Raw genomic sequence first — 15,875 nt, 5'->3', positions numbered from 1 at the left:
GAAGTTGCTGTAACATGGCGGTCAACTGCGACAGCTGCTGTCCTTGTTGGGCAATCTGCTGCGATTGCTGAGCGACCACCGTGGGAAGATCAGCGAGACTTGGCAGCGGCACCTCAGCGGGATCCATGGCCGGATCTACTGTCACGATTCCGGCTGGCAGGTAGTGGATCCTCTGTGTCAGCGAGGGATTGGCGTGGACCGTGCTAGTGGACCGGTTCTAAGAGGCTACTGGTTTTCACCAGAGCCCGCCGCAAAGCGGGATGGTCTTGCTGCGGCAGTAGCAACCAGGTCGTATCCACTAGCAACGGCTCTACCTCGCTGACTGCTGAGAAGGCGTGGGACAGAAGGACTAGGCAGAGGCAAGGTCAGACGTAGCAGAAGGTCGGGGGCAGGCGGCAAGGTTCGTAGTCAGGAAGGGTAGCAGAAGATCAGGTAACACAGGCTTTGGACAACACTAAACGCTTTCACTGGCACAAGGCAACAAGATCCGGCAAGGGAGTGCAAGGGAGGAGACTAGATATATCCAGGGAACAGGTGGGAACCAATTAAGCTAATTGGGCCAGGCACCAATCATTGGTGCACTGGCCCTTTAAGTCTCAGAGAGCTGGCGCGCGCGCGCCCTAGAGAGCGGAGCCGCGCGCGCCAGCACAAGACAGCAGGGGACCGGGACGGGTAAGTGACCTGGGATGCGATTCGCGAGCGGGCGCGTCCCGCTGTGCGAATCGCATCCCCAACGGCCATGACAGTGCGGCGCTCCCGGTCAGCGGGACCGACCGGAGCGCTGCAGGGAGAAAGACGCCGTGAGCGCTCCGGGGAGGAGCGGGGACCCGGAGCGCGAGGCGTAACAGTGTGCAAGTGGGTAAGTAATTGGCTCTGTAATAGGAAACAGAGGGTGGTTATTAATGGTGCTTATTCTGATTGGGTGACTGTAACTAGTGGGGTACAACAGGGGTCAGTCTTGGTTCCTGTTCAAATTAATATATTCATTAGTGACCTTGTAGAGGGGTTGAATAGTAAAGTAGTAATCTTTGCAGATGATACTAAACTCTGTAAAGCGGTAAACACTATAGAGGACAGTGCACTGTTACAAATAGATCTGGATAGGTTGGAGGTTTGGGCTAGGAAGTGGCAGATGAGGTTCAACACTGATAAATATAAGGTAATGCACATGGGGAAGAAAAATCCGGGCTGGGATTATGTATTAAATGGGTGAACACTTGGGATGACTGACGTGGAAAAGGACTTAGGAGTCTTAGATAACAGTAAATTTAGCTGTAGTGACCAGTGTCGGGCAGCTGCTGCCAAGGCAAATAAAATCATGGTGTGCATCAATAGGGGCATAGAGGCCCACGGCAAGGAAACAATTCTACCGCTGTACAAATCACTAGTCAGACCACAGATAGAATACTGTGTACAGTACTGGGCACCAGTGTACAAGAAAGATATAATGGAGCTGGAGAGGGTTCAAAGATGGGCAACCAGGGTAATACGGGGAATGGGAGGACTACAGTACCCAGAAAGATTATCAGAATTAGGGTTATTTAGTTTAGAAAAAATAAGGCTTAGGGGTGACCTAATAACTACTGTATTTATCGGCGTATAACACGCACTTTTTAGGCTAAAATTTTTAGCTTAAGTGTATGTGCGTGTTATACGCCGCTACACCCCCAGGAAAGGCAGGGGGAGAGAGGCCGTCGCTGCCCGCTTCTCCCCCCCTGCCTTTCCTGGGGTCTAGAGCCCTGCTGCCGGCCTTTCTCTCCCCCTGGCTATCGGCGCCGCTGCCCGTTCTGTCCCCCTGACTATCGGTGCCGGCGCCCCATTGCCGGCGCCGATAGCCAGGGGGAGAGAAGCGGCGCCAACAGACAGGGGGAGAGAAGGGGCAGCGGCAGGGCTCTAGACCCCAGGAAAGGCAGGGGGAGAGAAGCCGGCAGCGACGGCCTCTCTCCCCCTGCCTTTCATGGGGGTGTATCGGGGTATACACGCGCACACACGCACCCTCATTTTACCATGGATATTTGGGTAAAAAAACTTTTTTTACCCAAATATCCTTGGTAAAATGAGGGTGCGTGTTATAGGCCGGTGCGTGGTATACCCCGATAAATACGGTATGTATAAATATATCAGGGGACAGTACAGAGATCTCTCCCATGATCTATTTATACCCAGGACTGTATCTATAACAAGGGGGCATCCTCTACGTCTAGAGGAAAGAAGGTTTCTACACCAGGACAGGGATTCTTTACTGTAGGAGCAGTGAGACTGTGGAATTCTCTCCCTGAGGAGGTGGTCATGGTGAACTCTGTAAAAGAGTTAAAAAAAAGGGGTCTGGATGCATTTTTGGAGAGTAATAACATTGCTGGTTATGTATACTAGATTTATAGGGACAGAACGTTGGTCCAGGGATTTATTCTGACTGCCATATTTGGAGTCGGGAAGGAATTTTTACCTCGAGTATGAGGGTTTTTTGACTTCCTCTGGATCAACTCAGTAGGGACTCATTAAGGTTATAGGTTGAACTTGATGGACTCAGATCTTTTTTCAGCCTTATGAACTATGTTACTATGTAAATGACTGAACACAGCTTCAAATCCTGCGCATCAAATATTTGCCGAATACTGTACGTGTGAATACACCCTAAGGGTCCTTTCACCCGTACAGGATCTGCTGCATATTTTCTGTAGCTAATTTTGCTTTCCATTAAAGTTAATGGGCAGCAAATTCAGCTGCACAAAATATGCAGCAAAAATATGAAGCACATCCTGTACGTGTGAATGGACCCTTCGGGTATGTTCACACATGCTTATTTTTGATTATAATGTAAATTAAATGACTGAACACAGTACCCAGCTTATGGAACAGTTTATATTAATGAGCTGCTTCTATAGAGACTTTATGAAGAGGCTGTTATATATCTACTTATATATATCTACTTGCCTACAAAACAACCCTGGCAAACAATGCCGAAACCATATTATCCCTAGCATAAGACTCTAAAAACACCAAGAGGCATGGTATACTTCCATGTAAAATATCCGTGTTGTTTCTTAGGCTATGTTTACACGGTGGAATGTCCGCACGGACAATTTCCGTGCATTATTCCACAGACCGCGGAGCACTGGCAGAACAGTGCTTGGACCGCTCGGAAATGTGGCGTCTCATAGACAGCAGTGCATTTCCGAGCGCACGCTGGAATCAGGATGGGCCTCTGCTGCTGCAGAATGTCCGTGCGGAATATTCATGCGGAATTCCGCACAGACATTCTGCCATGTGAACATAGCCTTATAATTACAATTACTGAAACCAGAAGAAGTGCCTGTGATGTAGCTATCTCCTGTACGTAGAGTACGTATATAGAATTTGCTTGCAATTGTGTGTGACATAACACTGCTGACATATTGCGACCAAAATAGATCTCACCAAGCAACAACTGCTAGGGCCCCAGCAACTAGCCCTTGGCACTACCTGAGACGACATCAGCTGCAAGAACAGTTAATCCCACCTAAACAAATACCTGCTTTGGGATACAGCTGTACAAGGCAAATATTTACCTTACACTTTGGTATAAACCTATGTACCTCCCTCACATCTGGGGGGAAAAAAGTGCTCTTTTGATGTCCTGTAAACAACAGAGGTTCCATTTGCCGCCTGTGTTTGCACGTTATTTCTAGGACAGAGACTCTTAACTTTTTTGTATACCGTATATACTTGAGTATAAGCCGACCCGAATATAAGCCGAGGCCCCTAATTTCACCCCACAAACCCAGGAAAAGTTATTGACTCGACTATAAGCCTAGGGTGGGAAATACATCATCCCCCCTGTCATCATCCAGACTCCCGTCATTAACACCCCCGTCATCATCACCCCCATCGTCATCATCACCCTGTCATTTTCACCCCCATCATCATCACCCCGTCATTATCACCCTGTCATTATCACCCCCGTCATCATCATCCTGTCATTTGCACCCCCGTCATCATCACCCTGTCATCACCCCCCCCCCCCCCCATTCATCATCACCGCCTGTCAATCCCTTCAAACAGTGGTTTTCATCCTGCGGACCTCAAGATGTTGGAAAACTACGACTCCCAGCATGCCCGGACAGCCATCGGCTGTCCGGGCATGCTGGGAGTTGTAGTTTTGAAACATCTGGAGGTCCACAGATTGAAGACCACTGCGGCCTTCATCATCATCCAGACCCCCCGTTTAGTTTCTACTCACCTCCCCTCGGTGGGAAGGAAGGGTGAGCTGGTCCGGGCCATCTATGCTGCAGGGACCGTCCGGTGGGGAGGGTAAGTCGTTCCGGGCTGTCCATTTTCACCAGGAGGCCCTCTTCTCCGCTCCGGGCTGGACTAGTGACGTTGCTTAGACGATGATGCACAGGGACATTCGTGCGCAGGTACGTCTGCTACGCACGGACGTCCCTGTGCGTCATCGTCAAGGCAACGTCACTAGTCCGGGGCCGGCCCGGAGCGGAGAAGAGGGCCTCCCGTTGAAGATGGACAGCCCGGAACGACTAACCCTCCCCACCGGACGTCCCTGCAGCATAGATGGCCCGGACCAGTTCACCCTTCCTTCCCTTCGAGGGGAGGTGAGTAGAAAACTAAAGAGGGGGTCTGGATGATGACGAAGGCCGCAGTGGTCTTCAACCTACGGACTTCCAGATGTTTCAAAACTACAACTCCCAGCATTCCCGGACAGCCATCGGCTGTCCGGGCATGCTGGGAGTTGTCGTTTTGCAACATCTGGAGGTACGCAGATTGAAGACCACTGAAGGGATTGACAGGCGGAAAGTTCACTCGAGTATAAGCCGAGGGGGGCGTTTTCAGCACGAAAAATCGTGCTGAAAAACTCGGCTTATACTCGAGTATATACTATATATTTCTTTATATTACTGTGATTGTTATTATTTACTTCCAATACAGTCCAAAACAAAAAAAACAAAGGGGGGTAAACAATGTTGTATGCAAAGGAAAGGTTACAATTGAAACAAAAAGGCAAGGATGAATATAGACTTATGAAAAAATGGGTAGCTTTTCAGGAGATATTTCTGTCTGGGGAAAAAGAAGGAAGTTTAATATAGTCTAACCATATTAAAACTTAGTCTAGTCCTAAGTGATGTATAGATGGAGAATAATGCATTCCTAGTGCAAAAGTGGAGAAAATAGACATTGTTGTCTTGTTTTGTCTAGAACAACTAGAATCTGTAGAACTCATGAAAGTTACCTAGTGGAGTAAGTCTTGTATAATGGAGCATAGGTACTCTGTGTTTTACCATACTGTATCTCTGTGCGGCACCATATTTCCTGTTAGTAAGAGTATGTTCACACTGCATAATCTCTGCCCAGAGATATTCCAGGTCGAAAATTTAATCTGATCGGTCACTGCCGAAATCCTTCGGCATTAGGACCACCCGCACTTTTGACGGCAATGCAGTCGGGGTGTAATTCTGATGATATAATGAAAACGTTCATCAGTTTAAATTTCCGTGGCAGAATTTTCTGCTGCGGAAGTTTTGCAGTGTGAATGGTTCAGCGGAAGACCAGGAAGGTCTGGAAGGGGAAAGAACTGAACCACAGCAAGATCTGACAATGGCAGTAGCGGGAGGTAAATATGTCGTCTTTTTTTTTTCTTTATGGAAGGGGAGCATTTATACATTATTGTCTTCTTTTGTCTAGGACACATAGCATCTGTAGAACTCATGAAAGTTACCTAGTGGCATAAGTCTTGTATAATGGAGCATAGGTACTCGTGTTTTACCATACTGTATTTTTGTGCATCACCATATTTCCTGTTTCCTGTCCGAGTCAAAAAAACTCAGAGTCAAAAAATTTGACCTAAGCGCTAGGGCTACCTGCACTATTGACAGCAATGCAGTTGGCGCGTAATTCCGGCGAAATAATGGACATGTTCATCAGCGTGAATTTCTGTGGCTGAATTTTCTGCTGCTGAAATTTCGCAATGTGAATGGGTCAGCAAAAGACCCATTCATGCTAATGCTAGATTGGTAATCTCCAAGCAGAATTCCTGATCAGAATTCCGTGCAGAGATTCCGGAGTGTGAACAGACCCTAATAAGGCATGTAGTCATAATTATCCTATTTCTAACATTCACAAAGGGAGAATTAAGAGGTTTTTCCCCTAAGTAAAGTTAGTAAAATTAGATATGCAGCACATATATGGACATAGGTGTTGTTTGTTGTTTTTAGATAAAATAAATGATATCCCTATCAGTTCTCCTTCACCATGATGGATCTGATCACTTCCTGCTATTTGCTCTGAACTGTGACCCTGCTGTGTGACTTTCCCATAATCCTCCTTGCTTACATGCTCAGTGGAGACAAAAGGTGGCCTTACACATTAGCTAAAAGTAGGCTGATGGTTGAACAACCATTGAACATATGGTTTGATGAAGAATTGTTTCACATACACAGTCACACACATTTAAGGCCATTAAAGTTGTTCAAACTGGCCATCTATGGTCAATGTCACCAGGTAAAGGACAAAAAATCTTTCTGGGCAAACAGTATTTGTGAACAGTCTGGGAATATTCTAGTAAAGTTCTGAAAATATTATTTCCCGAAAGATTGTCAATGAATAAATGATCTTTTGTCTGACTATCTTATAAAATTTCCAAATGTCCAAATTTTTTCAGAATATAATAGCTTGTCATCGGTCGGCTAAAACAATTGTTAAATCCTTCACATTCATCAACTTTAAGGTAAATGGGCACCTTTAAAAACCATTTTAAATTGTGTTGCTTCCCTTACTTAGGGTCTTGATACTTTGCCAGCTCTAAGAATGCATCGTCAAACTGCGGTGCAGAGGGAAACAGACAATAGGGACTCATTAGGGTTATAGGTTGAACTAGATGGACTCTGGTCTTTTTTCAACCTTACGAACTGTGTTACTATGTAATAAATGACAAATGACTTGCAGCAGGCCCATTGAGTTTATTGGAATAAATAAATAAAGTCTACTAGTGGCTACTACACTCCAATGGTACAGTCAATTTCACAAACATATTTTTTTGTTTTGTGGGACTCAAAAGCATGGTCAACTGTGCTTTTGATTCCAAAAAAAAAAGTATATGTTTAGAAGGGGAACCAAATTTAGTCACAACAATACTCTACTGTTGCTAAAATAGTTACCCCCTTAATGCCCAACACAGTAATACTACCCTCTTAGTTGCCTCACATAGTAGTAATACTGACTTGAAGGAGTTATTTGGCTAAAGACATCTTATTCCCTATCCAAAGGAAGATGGCTGATCGCAGGGGGCCCCCTTTGGGGACCCCCATGATGTCCGTGCAGCACCCACATTCTATGCGGGGCTGCATCTCCGGTCTCAGAAAATTCTTTGTTTCCGGGATTCGAGGTGTGACATAATGGCCCATACATTCATGTATATTGGATGGCCATCATACCCACTCCCATAGACATGAATGGAGGGGGGCGTGGCATGATGTTATGAGGAGCATTTCGTCACGTCTCCAGTCCCGGAAACAAAAAGCTATCCAAGACTGCTCTTTGGCCGGATAACTCCTTTATTGCACACAGTAGTAGTGCCCCTTTTTGCCCCACATACTTCCATGGAGCCCTTTTTGTCTACAACAGTCTACTCTATGTATTAAATGAATAAATTGATCTCTATGAACTTCTCCCATAAATGCTGCAGGATTTATTAGGTAAAGAGTCATCTCATAATGCTTGAGATTGATGGTCTGACTTGATAATGTTGCTATTGCTTACCAAACCAAAGATAAATTGATATCATCCAGATACAAGACTTTTATGGCATACACCTATCCGTATCATTGATGATTTTTTATTTCCTCCTCGTGGACTGTAATATAAGGTGTAAAGTCTCTACTTTGGTGCGTCAATGGTTTTGCCCTTTGATTCCACAAACATTAGGCAGCTCTGAAGTGAGTAACGTTTTCATCAATGATACAAGTAATGACAAGACTGGAATTCTTCCAGGAAGCAATGTTTCATAAGTGCTTTGAAAAAAACATATACTGCCTACCAAATTAGCCCCACAACTATCGTAAAGTTGTCTAGGTTTAAACCATGTAACATTTCTAAGAAAATGACTCACTCAGTGTTCTGTGTAATGTTCTAGGTAACAAGTAAATAAAAGGGCAAAGCACAAACATATAGGTGAAAGCATTTATACATGTATTTACCTGTATACAAGAACACATCCACATCGATACAGACACATAGATTTGAGGCATTGTGTCATAGGACAAGGCAACTACACAAAGTAACAACAAAGTCAACATACAGATTATGCAAAAAATTAAAGGGGTACTCTGGTGGAAACGTTTTTCTTTTTAAATCAGCTGGAGCCAGAAAGTTAAACAGATCTGTAAATTACTTCTATTAAAAAATCTTAATCCTTCGTGTACTTATTAGCTGCCAAATACTACAGAGGAAATTATTTTCTTTTTGGAACACAGAGCTCTCTGCTGACATCATGACCACAGTGCTCTCTGCTGACATCTCTGTCCATTTTAAGAACTGTCCAGAGTAGGAGAACATCCCCATAGCAAACATATGCTGCTCTGGACAGTTCCTTAAACGGACAGAGATGTCAGCAGAGAGCACTGTGGTCATGATGTCAGCAGAGAGCACTGTGTTCCAAAAAGAAAATAATTTCCTCTGTAGTATTCAGCAGCTAAGTACTAGAAGGATTAAGATTTTTTAATGGAAGTAATTTACAAATCTGTTCAACTTTCTGGCACCAGTTGATTTAAAAAAAAAAAGTTTGCCACCGGAGTACCCCTTTAATTTATCCAGCCAAAGACATTTTATCCCCTATCCAAAGGAGCTTGCCGCTGGGACCCCCCGCGATCTCCATGCAGCACCCACATTCTATACGGTAAATGTTACCTTGTTTCTGATGTAGCAGAGCTAATTTATTAAGCTAGCCATCAGTCTCCAGTCTTGGAAAGCTCTTTGTTTCTGGGACTGGGGACATGACACTACACCACACCCCCTCATGATGTCACGCCACGCCCTCTCCATTCATGTCTATGGGAGGGGGTGTGACGGCCATCACGCCCCCTCCCATAGACATGAATGGAGGGGGCGTGGCGTGACATCACGAGGGGGCGTGGTATTATGTCACATCCCCAGTTCCAGAATCAAAGAGCTTTCCACGAATGGAGACGTAGCCCCGTATAGACTGCGGGTGCTGCTCTTTGGCCGGATAACCCCTTTAAATGCCCAGATAGATAGGCATTGGACAGAAATATGGACTGATGGCTAGCTTAATTAATTAGCTCTGCTAAATCAGAAACTAGGTAACATTTACCATTCTATTACAGCTACACATGGAGTATAACAGGCTTAACACCAGGGATATGTGTGTATTGTGTTGAGATGAATATATTTATTGTGATTGTATAATATCAATGTATGAATAAAGATTGAATAAAAAAATATACCAGGGATCTTTCAGGGACTGCTCATTTAGGAAATCATGTGTGATATATGTCTATTTTATTTTATGTTAATTTAACCACAGGCGGGAACGTGAGAAGCAATGAGGCAAGGACACTGACAATTCACTGCAATAAAAAACTGGTACAAATCCCACCATGATAATGACATGTAACAATAGGCACTATATAATCACTTTTCATTATCTTAGAGCAGCGTTCCCCATCAATAATGTATGAAATCCAAGCTGACAGCTCTGCAGACTCTGAAGTAATGACTACATGTGTTAACAATTCTTTAAGGTAATAAGATACATTCGGACTTCAGTCTTACAAAACACTTACCAGAGGTAAAGCAAGCAGGGCTATTTCCATACTAGTTGCATATTGCAGGGGAGAGAAGATAGACACTGATAAGTCTGAGGATTATTTGCAGGACAAATTGTATTCCCAGTCTGTTGGATCCGATAACAGGGCATCTTGCAATGATACTTTTCCGAAGTCATTTGAAACATTTGGCTCACTCTACAAGAGACTTTCTAGTGATGAAGATGAGAGAAATCATTTAAGACAAATACAAACTATATTTGGCCATATGGTTTCTACCATCCCACCATGGTAAGGGGAACTCTTTGGGTTGGACCCTACACTATAGATATGCCTCTCCTGGTCTAGCACTACAATTTCTTTTAACAAATCTCTTTTTATTAGATTAAAGGATAACATGAAACAATGTATAAGACTTTTCTGGATCAGCGCAGTGACCCTACAGAAGTGTTAGAGTACAATAGTTAACAGTCCGGAAGTTGGTAATGTCACTTCAGATTTACCATTGTAGAGTTACTCTAGTGTCCAGGTTGGTCTTAGATAGCACAGGTTAAAAACAACATAATAGTAAAAACAAAATGACAAAGACAGAAGTCATTTCTCGTAGTAGTAGCAAATAGGTAAGCTGACGTCCTGTCATAGGAACTACAACAATAAACGAGTCAACATGTCATAGAGAAACGGGTAGATTCAAATAACATAGCTATCATGGGTACAGGAAGTAAACGTGTCCCGGCCAGGACACCATGTAAGGGGGCTGCCTGCAATTGAATGGGGGACATAGGGGGGGGGGGTGAAGTGGAGAGCTGTGTAGTTCAGAGTGTGGGTAAAAGGGAGGAGAGGGGGGGTAGGGAATCTCAGGGTGAGCCTAAGCAACTACGTCAGTGCTAGGAGTAGGGCGTTTTTTATATTTCAGCCATGGAGTCCATAACTTCATAAACCTGTCATGCGAATATAAGTGCCAGCTAGACATCTCCTCCATGCGACATATCTGACTCCCCCTCTCTAGCCATTGAGCTTTGGTATGGGGGGGGGGGGTCTTTTGCTTCCATAACAGAGGAATTAGTGTCTTGGCCGCTGCTAGCATGTGGGTAGGTAGGGAGTTTATGGATGGCCTGAGTGAGGAAGTGGGAAGCGCCAGATCCACCACAGCCATAGAAAGGTAAATAGAACTTTTACAAATGGAATTAATTGTGGCCTCCACATCTCTCCAAAAAGGTTGCACAACTGAGCACCAGATATGCTCAAACGTGCCCACTCCCTCGCCACAACGCCAGAACATTCTGAACATGTAAGACCCATTTATCTCCTTTTCAAAACCACCCAGGTAAATGGGTGAAGTGCAAAACCAAAATGGAGGCAACCAGGTTTTAAAGGGGTACTCTACCCTTGGACACCTTATCCCCTATCCAAAGGATAGGGGATAAGATTTCTGATTGTGGTGCACCTTCCGCTGGGGACCCCCGCGATCTCTGCTGCGGCACCCCAGATATTAGCTGCATGGAGTGAACTTCCAGATGACTGGCGATGCGGGGCGGAGGCTCGTGACATTACGGCCAAGCCCCCTCAATGCAAGTCTATGTGAGGGGGTGTGATGGCCATAGACTTGCATTGAGGGGGCGTGGCCACGACATCATGAACGGGGCGTGGCCGTGATGTCACGAGCTTCTGGCGCTGCACTCGACACTCTAAACGTGAGGGGGCAATGCCATTCTTCAGGCTGAAATTTTCAAGCGGATTTTCTGTTCACAAATTCCGAAGTGTGAATTTGTGAACGGAAACCCATTCACTATACTGTACATTTAGTAAGTGAAATTTCTGCCTGCAATTTCAAGGTGGAATTGCAGGCAGAAATTTCGTAGTGTGAACCTAGCCTAAGGGTCTTTTCACACGGCAGAATTTCCGCTAGTGGAAATCCGCCTCAAATTAAAGCCCATAGACTACTATGGGATTCCGCACTCCCATTTAAACTTCTGAATTTCCGCAAGCGGAAATTCAGAAGTGTGAATGGGAGTGCGGAATCCCATAGAAGTCGATGAGCTTTAATTTGAGGCGGAATTCCGCTAGCGGAAATTCTGCCATGTGAATAGACCCTTAAGCTAGGTTCACACAGCAGAATCCCCCACCCGAAGATTCCGAATGCGGCCAGCGCTGACTGAATCGGTCGGTGCTAGGACCGCACAGACACTGCAGTCTCCAATAGAGTATTTCCACCTGAAGAATGAGCAGCGCCATTCTTCAGGTGGAAATTTTATAGTGGATTTTCCATTCACAAATTCAGCTTCACAAATTCCGAAGTGTGAATTTGTGAATAGAAAACCCATTGACTACACTATACACTATATTTTAGTAAGCGGAATTTCTGCCTGCAATTTCAAAGCGGAATTGCAGGCGGAAATTCCGTAGTGTGAACCTAGCCTTAGACTCTTCAGACAGACAAATAAAAGCATTTTGTCTGTATTAGGTCCACGGATAAACTAATTGCAAGTACATTTACTCTCTTTACCAGTGCTATATAACTGTGCTAACAATTATATAGCTGTTTTTCAGGTGACAGATTCCCTTTAACCCCTTCATGACCAAGCAAGTTGTATTAGGGCTTCTTATTTGCGGGACAAATTGTACTTTTCATTGGTGTACTTTATTTTATCATATAATGTACAGTGATCCCTCAACTTACAATGGCCTCAACATACAATATTTTCACCATACAATGGTCTTTTCTGGACCATTGTAGCTTGACACCCTATTCCACATACAATGCTACAGACAGTTCAGATCTGTGAAAGGTGTCAATGGCTGGATGAACTGACCAATCAGAATGGACATTTTACTGGTAAAACCCCTGTATTACTGAAGTGCATGCACTGACTGGCTGTCTGGTAGCGCCTCCCTACAGTACAGGGAGGTATTACATGGTCTGTACTACTCTTTACCTGTGCCATGGTTAGCTGCTCCTTTGGACACCAGGTAAGGGCGGCTCCATGTTAATTTTTTTAGGACATTGCATGTACTGTACAGGACCCTGAAGAAGCTCCTGTCCTCTACATAGACAGTGATTTACAGCTTCCAGCAGCTTTTTCGCTTTTATATGTAAGGACCATGGGGGTACAGAACCAATTACCAGGTTTACATAGAGTTATGGTCTCAGCATACAATGGTTTCAACATACAATGGTCATCCTGGAACCAATTAATATAGTAACTTGAGGGAGAACTGTATTATCGAGTCAGAAAAAATATAAGTAAGGCAAAATTTTTAAAAAATATGGAATTGCGCAATTTAGTGGGGCAATAACTTTTTCAGGGTTCACAATATGGTAAATCTGACATGCTATCTTTATTCAATGAATCAGTACAATTAAAATTATACCAAACTTGGTTTTGTTTAACCCCTTAAGCAGGTGCGTACCTAGAGCATTTGGCACCCGGGGCGGACCCTTTGTTTGGCACCCCCCACACCCTTCCACCCCTTAATTACATCCCCCTCCCTTCCCCCCCCCCTTTATTTACCCCCCTCCCCCTCCTTAATTACACCCCCTCCCAGGAGCGGACTGACAACACTCGGGGCCCACGGACCAAAAAGAAGCAAGGGCCCCTATTAGGCTCTGCAGCTCGTCAATCTTCTGCCATGCCCCTATTCAACCTAAATCCCACACACAATAAACTAAAATTTATATATATAAGAAACACTTTAAAATAGGTAAATTTCCATGACTAATAATACTGGTATACAAGGAGTAAATATATACCACCACACAATAACTGGATGATACCGCCATACTGTACTGAATAAAACCACTATACACAGACCAGTATACTATAAAGAATCTGTATAAGTGTGATTATATACAGGACCATATGGCGGTAGATATCAGCTGTACACAGGATCTGTATACAATATAAGTGATTATATACAGGACCATATGGCGGTAGATATCAGCTGTACACAGGATGTATATACCATATAAGTGATTATATACAGGACCATATGGCTGTAGATATCAGCTATACACAGGATGTGTATACCATATAAGTGATTACAGTTACATTTTGGGACTCACAATTACGTCTTTTCTGATCAGCGGCGTCCTCTTTCCTTTTCTTCTCCGTCCGGATAAGACCGCCATGTGGATCTCTTAACATCTGCAGGAAAAACATGTCAGACTCAGCATATATTCAGTGCCCTCCTCTACACAATCTTTCCATCTATAGGCCCACAAACTGTAATAATTCCCTCCTTGGTGTCCTGCACAGTAAACGGGCAGGTAGGTAGGTAGCCAGGTAAATAGGTAACTAGGCAGGTAGATCATGAAGCCAGATATGTAGGTAGGTGACAAGTTAGGTAGGTAGGGGGCTAGCTAGGTAGTTAGGCAGCCATGTATGAAGGCCAGGTATGTACATAGTTAGGTAGCTGGGTATGTAGGTAAGTAGTTAGGCATCCAGGTATAAAGTTAGGTAGCCCCCCTTCCCTGTAGGTATAGGCAGCAGAGTTAAACCCCCTTCCCAATAGGTCTAGGGACAGAGTTAACCCCCATTTCTCCTTAGGCATAGGCAGCAGAGTCCCCCCACCCCCTTTCCCCGTAGGTATAGGCAGAATTTAAAAAAAAACCTCCCCCCATTTCCCATAGGTATGGGCAGAGTTAAACCCCTATTTTCCCATAGGTATAGGCAGATTCCCCCCCCCCCCCTCTTCCCCATTGGTATAGGTAGAGTTACCTTCCCCTCCCCTCTTTCCCATAGGTATAAGCAGGTACACCCCCCCCCCTCATTCCCATAGGTATAAGCAGAGCTACACCCCCCTCTTTCCCATAGGTATATGCAGTTACACCCCCCCCATTCCCATAGGTATATGCAGTTACACCCCCCTCTCTTTCCCATAGGTATATGCAGTTACACCCCCCCCCTCTTTCCCATAGGTATATGCAGTTACATACCCCCCTCTTTCCCATAGGTATATGCAGTTACACCCAACCCTTTCCCATAGGTATATGCAGTTACATCCCCCTCTTTCCCATAGGTATATGCAGTTACACCCCCCCGCCTTTCCCATAGGTATTTGCAGTTACACCCACCCCTTTCCCATAGGTATATGCAGTTACTCCCCCCCTTTCCAATTGGTGTATATGCAGTTACACCCCCCCCTCTTCCCCATAGGTGTATATGCAGTTACACCCCCCCTCTTCCCCATAGGTATATGTAGAGTAACCCCTCCCCTTCCCCATAGGTATATGTAGAGTAACCCCTCCCCTTCCCAATAGGTATATTTAGAGTAACCCCTCCCCCATAGGTATATGTAGAGTAACCCCCCCCCCTTCCCCATAGGTATATGTAGAGTAACCCATCCCCTTCCCCATAGGTATATGTAGAGTAACCCCCCCCCCCTCCCCTTCCCCATAGGTATATGTAGAGTAACCCCTCCCCTTCCATTCCCCATAGGTATATGTAGAGTAACCCCCCTCCCCTCCCCTTCCCCATAGGTATATGTAGAGTAACCCCCCCCCTCCCCTTCCCTTCCCCATAGGTATATGTAGAGTAACCCCTCCCCTTCCCCATAGGTATACGTAGAGTAACCCCCCCCGTCCCCTTCCCCATAGGTATATGTATAGAAACCCCCCCTCCCCATAGGTATATGTAGAGTAGCCCCCCCTCCCTTCCCCATAGGTATATGTAGAGTAACCCCCCCTTCCCTTCCCTTCCCCATAGGTATATGTAGAGTAACCCCCCCTCCCCTTCCCCATAGGTATATGTAGAGTAACCCCCCTCCCCTTCCCCATAGGTATATGTAGAGTAACCCCCCCTCCCCTTCCCCATAGGTATATGTAGAGTAACCCCCCCTCCCCATAGGTATATGTAGAGTAGCCCCCCCCCTCCCTTCCACATAGGTATATGTAGAGTAACCCCCCCCCCTCCCCTTCCCCATAGGTGTATGCAGAGTTCAGAAATAAATTTAAAAAAGGATGCTCACCTGATATCCCACGCAGCGATCTCCTCAGCTGCAGGGCCCGCGTCTTCTCCCCTCCACAGTACAGGCGCCGGCTGAGTGACGTCATCAGCGCATGTACTGCGTGCTGCGTGGGGGCAGAGGTCCTGTCTCCTCTGT

This window comes from Hyla sarda, chromosome 3 (genome assembly GCF_029499605.1).
Source record: "Hyla sarda isolate aHylSar1 chromosome 3, aHylSar1.hap1, whole genome shotgun sequence".
Lineage (NCBI taxonomy): Eukaryota > Metazoa > Chordata > Amphibia > Anura > Hylidae > Hyla > Hyla sarda.
The sequence above is the reverse complement of the archived record's forward strand: the minus strand, read 5'-3'. Positions refer to the sequence as shown.